We start from the raw sequence: 13,770 nt of genomic DNA, 5'->3' as shown, positions 1-13,770 counted from the left end.
TCAAACTTATTGGGAATTTCACAAGAAAAACAATGATGTGCTTGGTTTTAACTTAACTTTATTCTTTCATGAGTTATTTACAATTTTCTGACCACTTATAAAATGTGTTCAATGTGCTGCCCATTGTGTTAGATTGTCAATGCAACCCTCTTCTCCCACTCTTCACACACTGATAGCAACACCGCAGGAGAAATGCTAGCACAGGCTTCCAGTATCCGTATACACTGCTATATACTACTATATACACCACAGGAGAAATGCTAGCACAGGCTTCCAGTATCCGTATACACTGCTATATACTACTATATACACCACAGGAGAAATGCTAGCACAGGCTTCCAGTATCCGTATACACTGCTATATACTACTGTATACACCACAGGAGAAATGCTAGCACAGGCTTCCAGTATCCGTATACACTGCTATATACTACTATATACACCGCAGGAGAAATGCTAGCACACGCTTCCAGTATCCGTAGTTTCAGCTGCTGCAGAATGGGCAAAACAAAAATTGGAACAGGACCCTCAGTTTACACAGAAGATTTTGTTCAGTGATGAGGCAAACTTTTATGTGAATGGTGAAGTTTACAAAAAAAAAACACAGCTATTGGTCTGACACTAACCCACATTGGATAGATCCCTCCAAGACTGTTGGAACACAAAAATTGATGGTATGGTGTGGTATATGGGGTACAAAGATAGTGGGGCCATTCTTCATCAATGGAAACCTCAAGGCCACTGGATATGCGAAATTGCTACATGATTATGTGTTTCCCTCTTTATGTACTGAAGCTGGCACGTTCCCTGAGTTCCTGGCACGTTCCAGCAAGATGGTGCACCACCACATTATGGGTGTCAAGTCCGAGCAGTCCTAGATGAACAGTTTCCTGGAAAGTGGATTGGTTGTCGTGGGCCAGTTGAATGGCCCCCAAGGTCTCCCAATCTGACCCCTTAGACTTTTATCTTTGGAGTCATCTGAAGGCAATTGTCTATGCTGTGAAGATACGAGATGTGCAGCACCTGAAACTACGCATACTGGAAGCCTGTGCTAGCATTTCTCCTGCGGTGTATATAGTAGTATATAGCAGTGTATACAGATACTGGAAGCCTGTGCTAGCATTTCTCCTGTGGTGTATATAGTAGTATATAGCAGTGTATACGGATACTGGAAGCCTGTGCTGGCATTTCTCCTGCGGTGTTGCTATCAGTGTGTGAAGAGTCGGAGAAGAGGGTTGCATTGACAATCCAACACAATGGGCAGCACATTGAACACATTTTATAAGTGGTCAGAAACTTGTAAATAATTCATGAAAGAATAAAGTTATGTTAAAACCAAGCACATCATTGTTTTTCTTGTGAAACTCCCAATATGTTTCATGTGTCACATGACCCTCTTCCTATTGAAAAAAACTAAAGTTGGATTTAAAATGACCGACTTCAAAATGGCTGCCATGGTCACCACCCATCTTGAAAAGTCCCCCCCCCCCCCCCCCCCCACATATACTAATGTGCCACAAACAGGAAGTTAATATCACCAAGCATTCCCATTTTATTAAGGTGCATCCATATTAATGGCCCACTCTGTAGTCCACTTCTGCAGTGAGACGGGGATCGCAATAAGCCAGGGACTGAAGTGCACAGTTGCATATTTCTCCTGGCTCCTTCTAACATGTCTGTGATTTGTCAAAAGTTTTTTCTAATGACGGTGACTCTTCATGCTTTTGCCGCAAGCCGTTATTTCTTTTCTAATTTATTTATTGTTCTTTAAAAACACTTTTTAGTATCCTTACTGGTTACAGTGGCATCTAACCCTTGAGGCAGAATGAGGTCCAATGACTCCTTTGCCTTTAGATTAGGCACTCTGCCCCTAGACATCTTATCCCCTATCCAAAGGATAGGGGCTAAGATGTCTGATCAAGGGGTTCCCACCGCTGGAAACCCCCACGATCTCTCCTGCAGCACCCCTGTCATCTGGTGAATGGTGTATTCTTTGGATAGGGGATAAGATGTCTAGGGGCGGAGTACCCCTTTAAAGCTATACTTTAGATTGTCCTCCTTTGCCACTTTGGCTGAATCTTGAAGTATTCTGCATCATTATATCTTATATGCGTGATAATAATCTTTCTGGTTTTAAAGTTGTTATGTGACAGCACAAATAAGTTATTGATATCAATTTTTAATAGTAAAATTATTGTTAGTTCTGTAAGTTTACATCTTGGGAACACAAGACACTTTAATATGTTGCCCATAATTTATCATTTCCTTCTCCTAGTTTAATTAGTGACTTCCATCTCCAGCATGCAGAAGCTAATCTCTTAATACGCTTTGCTAGTTAAAAAGACAGACACTACAAAGCCATTTAATGTTGTAATAAGCTCAAAGCTAATTGCCACAATGGTGCTCAGTCCAAAATATTTTTCCTTGGTTGAAGTGCAGGATGACAGCCTGGGAAGGGCTGTTTACACAAGGGTGTCATCTGTGAATTACTAAATGTGTAACCTAAAAATAATAGAAAGGTTAATTAATATTGCTAAGTAGTTTCCAGATAATCAAAGGGGTTTACGATGTGTAACCATTTGGGCGTCTGAGGTGCAGCACCATGCCCAGCTGCACAAGTCCATGTGCCACATTAAAGGAGCTCACTGCAGTGCCATGGTCCCCTTGTTCTGCTCATTGGTCGGGGTCTCAATAGTCAGGCTTTCTCCAATTACTCATTGATAGCTCATCCTAGGTATAGGCCCCCTATAAAAATGTATGGAAAACCCTGTCTCCGTACAACATGTCATACATTTACAGTGATTGCAGGATGTACTAGTATTGTAGCTGTACAGCACAAGGATGGTGCCATCAGCATTGGGTGTATTGCCGAGTATTGTAGCTGATACTCTGCTTCAACAGCCAGGATTGGACATAACTTGTATTCCGGCCATTTAACCCCTAAGATGCAATGGTCAATAGTGACTTTGTTTGCAAAGTGGTAAGATAGTAGGGGGCTACTCCTGTCACTATATTAGTGCCCCTACAATATTACAGAGGATTGATGGGTTGCCATGACAACCAATAGCCTGACAGGCTTTACCTGCCTATTAGACTCTATTAATTCCTAACTGTATAATAATTATTGATGTGTATTACGTAAGTGATCAAAAAGTCACATGTTCAAATCCCATAGTTGCCTCAAAATTCCAAAACAAACACTTATGTATAATAATAAAAAAACACAAAATAATATAATAGTATTGTATTATTGCAAACCTAGCTTAGCTGTACCATGTGATGCGCTATTTATTCTGCATGGTAAATGCTGTAAAAGAAAAAGTGCCAGAAATGAAGTTTTTTTTGTTCATTCCTTGTCCAAAAAAATAAAATAAAAAATAATATAAAAGCTAATGCACCAATTAATATTATAACTTGTCTCACAAATATACTTAAGACTACACTGACCGAAAATGTAAACGCTATAGATCTCAGAGAAAAAAATAAAAGTACTACGTCCTTAAGTCCCCAACAAGACAGCTGCTTAAATGCTTTATGCAGTCACTGATGCACATAGTTCTAGTACTGTCTATAGAATAATAGCTATATTATTTATCCATATACTATTTTTCCATGTAGGGACACTCATCCCTCCTTTTGGGATACATTAAAGTGTAGTTTATTTTAGCAATTCAAAATAGCTTTCCCAATTTTATCATTGAAATAACTCAATGTGCTGCCTAAAATACTGCACTGCATAGTAAACAGCCACAATTTGTTTTAGTAAAACTAATGATAAAAGCAATAACATCCATATTTGTTAAAGGGGTATTTTTTTTACAGGAGCTACATGGGCTGTACAGTTAGTGTAGTTCATAATATAGTATCTGTACCTGTGTGTGATGGTGGTCTGGCAATTCTTCTGTGATTTTTGCCCCAATGTTTATTATTAAAAGCATATAAAATGACTGTTGTCTCAAATGTTCCAAGATTGCAGTGCGGCCAAGACATTACATCACTAATCAGGTGTTGAAAGGGAGCGTGTCTTGCTTTAATGGGTGGAGCAACTTCTGGGTGGGAGAGAGATCATTCTGCAACTAATTGTATTTTTGCAACAACTGGACTCACCCTGGCCAGAAAACACTGGTCTTTTGCATGGAATGCAGCTCATTTGTGTTTCAAAGGGTGGGGTGGCTGATGTGTGGGAGGGAGGAAAGTAACCTCACACTTACAAACAAGGAGCTATGAGATTTGTAGTTGAAGAAGGAAACCAACAGGAAATACCAGTTCACAAAAAGATAGCCGCAGTGTTACGGTAATCTCTCAACATAGCCATTTAGCCCCAAAACAAGCACAGATCCTTCCTAAGTATGTCCATTACTGTCTCGCAGGTAAGTGCTAAAATCACCTTATGGTGGACATCAGGAGTCAAGACAGACCATACATATTTATAAATAAGTAAAAAATCAGTAGTCATAAATCAGACAAACTGGATAAGACATGAGAGTTACAGTATCTATAAAGTATCTATAACCTACTCACGATAACCTGAACTTTTAAAATTGGCATTTTTTGATAATACCTGCCAACAATCACTGTGACATCCTCATTCCTTCCTCTTTTTATAGATAGATATAGATAGATGCTTAGGCCCACTCCACAATTTGCATTTTGATGCTGTTTTTGTAGCAAGGTTAAGTGATAAATAGACTTGTTTGCAGGAATAAGTGTACTTTGTTGTAACACCTTTCATTTTACCATAAAATACACTACAAAACCAAAAACAATATTTGTAAAACAAAATTGAAAAGAGAAAACAATTTTGTAAATTTTGATGGCTTTCATTTTCCCACAGTTCATAGTAAAACTGACATGTAAAACTTTATTCTATGGTGAGTATGATTACATATTTATATAGCTTTTTACTACTACTACTACTTCTACTACTACTACTACTACTACTACTACTACTAATGTTACTTTTACTATTACTATTGTTGAAAATCAGTAGTATTATTTTTTTATTTATTTTTTTAGGAATTGCCCAATTCTGACCACTATAACGTTTTTATTTTTATTTTTACAGGGCTGTATGAGCGTGATTGCTGATATTGGTCAATGATGGTGAGTGCCATGTATAAAAGGAGCAAGGGTCCTGAGTAGAGTTAAGCAAACTTTTTAAAAGTTTAGTTTGCAGTGAACAAGTTCTCTGCAAACCGGCAATGCAATAACCCTCAAAGCACGTGTATTCCCAGAAAGATGGCCAGGAACCCAGAAGGACCTCACAGCTTGCTGGGACTTGTAGTTATTGTAATAGACTTTAGGTAATTATCTTGAGCCTTGACTATATGCAGGACTTGACTATTTGTAGTGACAGCAGATAAAGACTTTTTACTTACTGGAATCATTGTAGCTTTGTGGCTTTCCAGATACTGGTCACTGGTACTGAGATCTGTACTGGCTGGTTCTCAGTAAAGGAAGAGAGTGAATTGTAATGGCCGCCCCTTTATATAGTGGGGGCTGGACTAAGGCCCATTGGTTAAGCTGCGGGTCATAGGTTAAGCTGATGCTCTCTGGGAGAACATGTGACAACAAATCATGTGACTGCATAACATAACATGTGACATTCCACGGGTCCTTGAGACAGCCTCTCACAGGTCCTTCAGACTATTTAAACATTAGGACACTGACTACACATAAGGTAAGATAAATAACATTATAGAAACAGCAGGGGAGACCCTGCAGGGGATCCCCCAGGTCACTGAGGGACTCAACCTGACATGGCCTAATTGTAGTGCAGGACCATGTCCTGTACTGGGACATTTCACTTGGTTAAAAATACACTGCACTAGCAGATTTTGTATGTTTTATAATAAAAAAATAAAGGTGCATAAAGTATCCCTTTTTGTTGGTAGATGCCTGCCATTGTGAAAATGTACATGGAGGTCTTGGAAGATGCAATAGCTTTTTCCAAGCATTCCATTAAATCCAGAAAATACACAATTTGGCGTAAAATGCCTATTCCACTTCACTTTCAGTGCTTTTAACGCAGATTATTGTTAAACTTAGCTACAAATGTAATAACCGATAAAACCCAGAATATAAGCGTAACTTGGCTATAATGCCTACTGCACGTTCACTCTCAATGCTTTTAAGGCAGATTTATATTATACCCAGCTACAAACATTATATGTTTGATTAAACCCAGAAAATTCAGGTAACTTGACCTAAAATGTGTATTCCACATTTACTTTCAATGCGTTTAATTTGGATTAATGTTAAACCCAATGCTTTTAACCCCTTAAGGACCGGGTTTTTTTTCCGTTTTTGCATTTTCGTTTTTTGCTCCTTTCCTTTAAAAAATCATAACTCTTTCAAATTTGCACCTAAAAATCCATATGATGGCTTATTTTTTGCGCCACCAATTCTACTTTGTAATGACATCAGTCATTTTGCCCAAAAATCTACGGTGAAGCGGGAAAATCATTGTGCGACAAAATTGAAAAAAAAAACGCTGTTTTGTAAATTTTGGGCTTCCGTTTCTACGTAGTACATTTTTCGGTAAAAATGACACCTGATATTTATTTTGTAGGTCCATACGATTAAAATGATACCCTACTTATATAGGTTTGATTTTGTCGGACTTCTGGAGAAAATCATAACTACATGCAGGAAAATTAATACGTTTAAAATTGTCATCTTCTGACCCCTATAACTTTTTTATTTTTACGTGTATGGGGCGGTATGAGGGCTCATTTTTTGTGCCGTGATCTGAAGTTTTTAATGGTACCATTGCATTGATAGGACTTATTGATCGCTTTTTATTAATTTTTAAATGATATAAAAAGTGACCAAAAATGCACTATTTTGGACTTTGGAATTTTTTTGCGCGCACGCCATTGACTGAGCGGTTTAATTAATGATATATTTTTATAATTCTGACATTTCCGCATGCGGTGATACCATATATGTTTATTTTTATTTTTATTTACACTGTGTTTTTTTTTTTTTTATTGGAAAAGGGGGGTGATTCAAACTTTTAATAGGGGAGGAGTTAAATGATCTTTATTCACTTTTTTTTTCACTTTTTTTTTTGCAGTGTTATAGGTCCCATAGGGACCTATAACACTGCACACACTGATCTTCTATGTTGATCACTGGTTTCTCATAAGAAACCAGTGATCAACGATTCTGTCGCATGACTGCTCATGCCTGGATCTCAGGCACTGAGCAGTCATTCGGCGATCGGACAGCGAGGAGGCAGGAAGGGGCCCTCCCGCTGTCCTGTCAGCTGTTCGGGATACCGCGATTAGCCGCGGCTATCCCGAACAGCCCGACTGAGCTAGCCGGGAACTTTCACTTTTAGCTCTGAGCGCGCGACTAAAGGGTTAATAGCGCGCGGCGCCGTGATCGGCGCTGCGCGCTATTAGAGGCGGGTCCCGGCTTCACTATGACGCCGGGCCCGCCGTGATATGAAGAGAAGGACCAAGGACGTAACGGTACGTCCTTGGTCCTTAAGGGGTTAATTTGGATTTATGTTAAAGGGGTACTCCCGTGGAAAACTTTTTTTTAAAATAAACTGGTGCCAGAAAGTTAAACAGATTTGTAAATTACTTCTATTAAAAAATCTTAATCCTTCCAGTACTTTTAAGGGGCTATATACTATAGAGGAAACGCTTCACTTTTTAGATTTCTCTGATGTCATGACCACAGTGCTCTCCACTGACCTCTGCTGTCCATTTTAGGAACTGTCCAGAGCAGGAGAAAATCCCCATAGCAAACATATGCTGCTCAGGACAGTTCCTAAAATGGACAGCAGAGTTCAGCAGAGAGCACTGTGGTCATGACATCAGAAAAATCAAAAAAGTAAAGCATTTCCTCTGTGGTATATAGCCCCTAAAAAGTACTGGAAGGATTAAGATTTTTTTTAGAGAAGCCATTTACAAATCTGTTTAACTTTCTGGCACCAGTTGATTTAAAAAAAACTAAAAGTTTTCCACGGGAGTACCCCTTTAAACCCAGATACACATTCTATATGTTAAAGCCAGTAAATAAAGATCGAAATGCGCAGTTATGTTACAAGGTAGGACAGCCCTTGCTCCAATTACTTTGTTTGGTATTTGTGAATGCTTTCTAGGATCAGTAGTTCCATAGTGAATGTTTCTGTGCACTGCTTCCTAATCAGCTCTTTCTCCAAGATGGTGACCACAATGCAGTACATAGGGTTTTATCATTCTTTTAAATCCACCCCTATTTTGTCTCCTGACTGGCCTGGGAGCTGTATGTAACGTAATGCAAGCAATGATTGGCTAACCTGCAGTCATGTGATCTTGCAGCTAGCTGTAAAGTATGCTGGATTACCCTGACGTCATCTCATTGTTACTTCTTCATTCTATCATGCATTCAGATGCCAAAACGCCATGATGGAGATTTATCAAAACTTGTTCAGAGGAAAAGTTTCTAAGTTGCACATGGCAACCAATCAGATAGCTTTTTTCATTTTTTAAAAGACCTCTGAAAAAATGAAAGAAGCAATCTGATTGGTTGCTATGGGAAACTCAGCAACTTTTCCTCTAGGCAGGTTTTGATAAATCTCCCCCCATGTGTTCCTCATCTCTTCTCCTATAATAGCACCGTTGCCAGGCTTGGGGGATGAGTCTGGCAAACTTTGGATGTTCAGCAAGCCTATTTTTGGGCAAAGTTCTGAGTAAGACTGGGTCTGCCGGGCTTGGCTCGCTCATCTCTACTCCTGAGCTTGCTTAATTATCTGTTAGGGTGCATCCACACCACGTTTTTTGCAATACAGTTCCCGTATACGTTTTCAATTTGAAAACCATATGGAACCGTAATGAAAACCATATGCATTGACTCTCCATTGAAAACCATATGCCAAAAGATGCATCCGTTTTCATCCATTTTGCGTCTTGTACGGCTTTGTCCATTTTTTTCCCATACCTAAAACTGTAGCCTACCATGGTTTTTGGTCCGGATGAAAAACCGTATTGAAACCGTATACATTTTTTTTTTAACATGGGAGTCAATAGGAACTGTAGAGAACCGTATGTACGTACGGTTCCATCTTGTTTGCACCATGCAGTTTTTGACTTTGCACGGTTTTTTTCTTGGAATTTCCATCAAACAAGTGAAACTTTATTTGCAATGGAGTGAAAAGGTAAAAACATATATGTTTTTTTCATAAAAATGGATGCAACCAGACATCATTTTTCAAACCGTATACAGTTTTTAACCTGATACAGGTTAAAATTTGTACACACGTTTTGATACAGTTTAGTACGGTTTTGAGGAATGAATTTTTCATCAAAAACCTGATATGGGAACTGTATTGCAATTGCAAAAACGTGGTGTGAATGCAGTCTTTGAGCTGTTGTACATCTAGAGCTATCTTCATTCTACAAGAAAAAAGGAGCTATTTTTTTTCCAACTTGATGAATGAAATAATTCTGTATGGAGCCACCACTAGGTGAAGCTAACTGTGCATCAATTTCAACATCTAGTTCTGAGCGCAGACAAAGCCGTATAAATCTGTACGTGGTAAATTCCCCATAGCAGCAACTGAATTTAACTACTATGACAGTGTTACAGAAAGTAAAGGATGCAGTTGGTTCTAATTCTCTTCCCGCCACTAGCCTTATAGCAGTCTTGAGCCCTGCTGCCAGTTTGACTTAACCATCTGCCACTTCATCTTACCCATACCAACATCACACAACAAGGCAAAACCCTCGTAAACTATTTTGTGACTTTAACCCTTGTATCCCAACAGCTGAGCTTGCATTTAAATAGATGTATGACATTTTCAAATGATTTGACTAAATCATTGTGATATCTGTACTCGCCAGTCATATCGGGTTAACTGTTTATAGAATGAGTTGAGAAGAGGGCATGTAATTGCTGTAGGAGATTACATGGATTTCAACTGAGAAAACTTGGGAGTGAAAGAGTGATTCCTTGTGACAGAACAGGAGCATCGCCTCCTTTGTATACATAATCCTCTTAACTGTCTGAGCTGCTCCAGTTTTTCTCCGTGGAGCATGTATATCTTGGTTACTACCCTAATCTGCTCACACAATATATGTTGAGCATAAAGATATTGGCGTAAGCTTCTGTTTACAAGAAGGTTTATAAGAAACCTATTATATAGAAGTAACATACTACTGCCTTAACGTTCTTATCAGGTTATAGACATTTATCGGTCAGCTATGTGGGCACATTATAATATTGCTCCATGCATTTGGCAGAGCTGCCCTTTTTGTGTTCCCAATGGTGTGTAAAGAAATTACAAATTGCCTGAACGCAATGTAAAGATCTGTAGAGTTCTGAAACTATTCTTGGTTGGATTTAATCCAAATAAAGTATATTGCCCCAGATCTATCAATCTGCCAAAACTCTTTGGTCTTACCCATAACAACCAATCACAGCTCAGCTTTCATATCTGAACTACGTATGATAAAATGAAAGCTGATCTGTGATTCACCAGACAGTTTTGCTTTCAGTCAGATTGATTAATCTGGGTCATTGAGAGCAAAATTATGATTGTTTATAATTATTATAATGATCCAACTTTCCTGCCCTTTCCGCTTCTACTGGCACTTCCCTGCTGGGATTGCTGCATACATTGGGAGCAGCTCCCTCTGATGGCCTGGAGTTAATCCTGCGGTATTACAGTATAAAATCCTTTAAATAATAAGGTGTCTCTTGATTATTGGCACTCTTACTTGACACAGGAAAAACTATCAAAATTGTCCAAAAAAACTGTTTTTGTTGCCCATAAAAACCAATCAATCATTACTCAGGTTTCATTTCTTCAACAATTCTGGTAAAATGAAAGCAAGGCCCTAATTGATGGCTCTGGGATGCCGGCCGGTTGCAGAGCGGTCTCTTGTAGTGGGACTAAGGGGGGAATATTTCTCCTTGAGGAGAGCATCATAAAGCTTGAGCTAGGAACATGAGATACAGTCCCAGCTGTGTGTATGATCCCAGCAGTATATATCTAGATAGCTACAGTCCCAGCAATGTGCATCTAGGAAGCTACAGTCCCCAGTCATTTTTATAAATGACAGGTTCACATGAAGCTGCACATTTATTTTATTTTTTTATCTCCCAAGAATTATAACTTCTTATTTTCCAATATTGCTGAAAAAGGGCTTGTTTTTTGCAGGACATGTTATACTTGTGGTACTGTTTATTTTACCATATATTGTAATAGGAAACTACAAAAAAAAATATTTGTAGGACAAAGTGAAAAACCAAAAACAATTCTGTCATTTTTTAGGGTTTCATTTTTATGACATTAAAGAGTACCTGTAATGATCTTGATACATTTTTTCTTACCTCCCAGTTCACTCCCCTGCCATTATGATAAACCACACCCTGCCTTAATTTTTTATTATTATTTAGTTTTCCACCCTGTTCAGTTTCTTCTCACTCTCAGTGAGCTCCACAGACTGGGAAAGGGTTTACCTAGCAGGCATGACATCATCTGAAGCCATACAGGGGAGAACTTCCTCCCTCACTCTTCTACACACAGCCAAGAGCAGTTCAATGTGAGATGGGCTGTGATTACCTGATGCCGCACCCCCCCCCCACTCAACATTACGATTTGCTCAGCTCTGCCAGCAGCTTGTAAAAGTAGCAGAAGCACAATATTTATCACTATGCACTGAAGGCATCATAACATTACAGTCTACCTCATCCCAGTGCTCATGCTCTACCATTGCAAACTGTATTTTATAGTTGCCAGGCATCTGAGTGGGCTTATGCAGGCCAATAATGCAGAATGAAAATAGGATATGCACATCAACTTTTGATGACCCAAGGGTTGTCTGCTGGGACCTGTAGTTCTACTGTAATGTCAGCGATACTGCAAATGGTGCAGCATCTTGGTACTACACAATTTTACTGGATTCTTTGGTCCCTAATAAGAGTATAGCCTGACTTGTTCCTTGGTTTCTGAGATACACTGTATGACTATGACTTGTGGGCTCTAGCGCAATCCCAAAACTGTACTAACTGATGCAGGGTCCTCTCAGGTGTGGGACTGAGATAATTTAAAGGGGTTAGCCAGGAAAAAAACTTTTTTTTTATATATCAACTGGCTCCAGAAAGTTAAACAGACTTGTAAATTACTTCTATAAAAAAAATCTTAATCCTTATGAGCTGCTGAAGTTGAGTTGTTCTTTTCTGTGCTCTCTTCTGACACCTGTCTCGGGAACTGCCCAGAGTAGAAGCAAATCCCCAAAGCAAACCTCTTCTACTCTGTGCAGTTCCGGAGACAAGCAGAGATGTCAGCAGAGAGCACTGTTGCCAGACAGAAAAGAACAACTCAACTTATCAGCAGCTGATAATTATTGAAAGGATTAAGATTTTTTAAGAAGTAATTTACAAATCTGTTTAACTTTCTGGAGCCAGTTGATATATATATATATATATATATATTTTTTTTTTTTTCCTGGAATACCTCTTTAAAGAGTTGTGCAAAGGATCCCATATTAAAGGTGTTGACTTTACTGAGACATTCCAGCAGGCGCATAAAGATTAATTCCCCTCAACTTGGAAGTCGGTCCTGCCTTGGAAATCGGTCCTAACCAGACCAGGACCTTGAGGCAAGCGACGCCCAGTTTTCTCTATGTGCAATCTGGCCCTGTAAAACTTCACCTGAGAGCTCCCTCTTGACTGTAGTGGACATTCTGTCAGCATAGAAAAGGCTAGGTGACAGCTGAGTCTCTCTCTCATTCTGGTTCTCCTTGTGTTCTCAACTCATTCTCAACTTGTGTTTATATACTTCCTGGCTCTGTCATTAAACATTATTTATTCCTTAAGCCAATTAAAGAACTTTTGTAATTGGCTTCCATAAAAAGTAAAAAATAAATGTTTTATATTTTATGTTAGTTTTTCTGCTGTATACTTCTGGCCACCCGGGGTCTCCCTCTTGTCCAGAACACATTCCGACTGGTCAAAATCTCCGAATTTGGTCTCCTGCTTGTAATGGCTGGAGACCAAACTCAGGAGGTTTTTCTCTGCACTGAGCTTGATTGACAGCTGCAAGGAGCCTCACTGACAGCTGCACAGACTGAAAGCTGAACAGAACCTCACTGAAAGATACACAGACTGAAAACTGCTGCACAGAGCCTGAGGTCTTCTATTCATCACAGCACTGTAACCATTTGAGGGTGGAAGTGGTCCCCCAGCAGGCTTCAGTGATGTCATGCCTGCTGGGAAATGTCCACTTTCTCCTGCTGGGAGATTGCACTATGTGAGCAAGAAAAAAGGTATGATACACAGCTTTTTAACCTGTTGGGGACCACGGGCATATGAGTCCTGGTACATAAGGACCAAGGGCGTACCTGTACGCCCGTGGGAATTTCGATCCCCGCCACTAGCCAGATGGGGATCATTCAGCAGGCATCCTGGCACATCGTAGAGGAGAGTCCTGAGACCCCCCCCCCCCCCCCATATCAGCGACCGCCGCAAATCGCTGGTCAATTCAGACCGGCGATCTATGGCGATTCCAGGGCATTCGGGTCTCTGGAGACCTGAAGACTCAGAAGTGCAAGGTGATCTGGTGACGTAACAGAGTCACCAGATCATCCAGCAGCCTAGGCTGTGCGAGGCAGAGAACTTTGAGCCAGTGATTCCTGGGTTTGTTGGAAACCCAGGAATCCAAATTGACATCGCCAGGTTCACTTTTTTTGTCATTATTTCCGTGACGACTTTGTCAACATGATGGTGACACAGACAAACCTGTATGCCCAATAGTTTGTTGCCGCTCACCCGG

Source organism: Hyla sarda, chromosome 1, assembly GCF_029499605.1.
Source record: "Hyla sarda isolate aHylSar1 chromosome 1, aHylSar1.hap1, whole genome shotgun sequence".
Lineage (NCBI taxonomy): Eukaryota > Metazoa > Chordata > Amphibia > Anura > Hylidae > Hyla > Hyla sarda.
The sequence above is the reverse complement of the archived record's forward strand: the minus strand, read 5'-3'. Positions refer to the sequence as shown.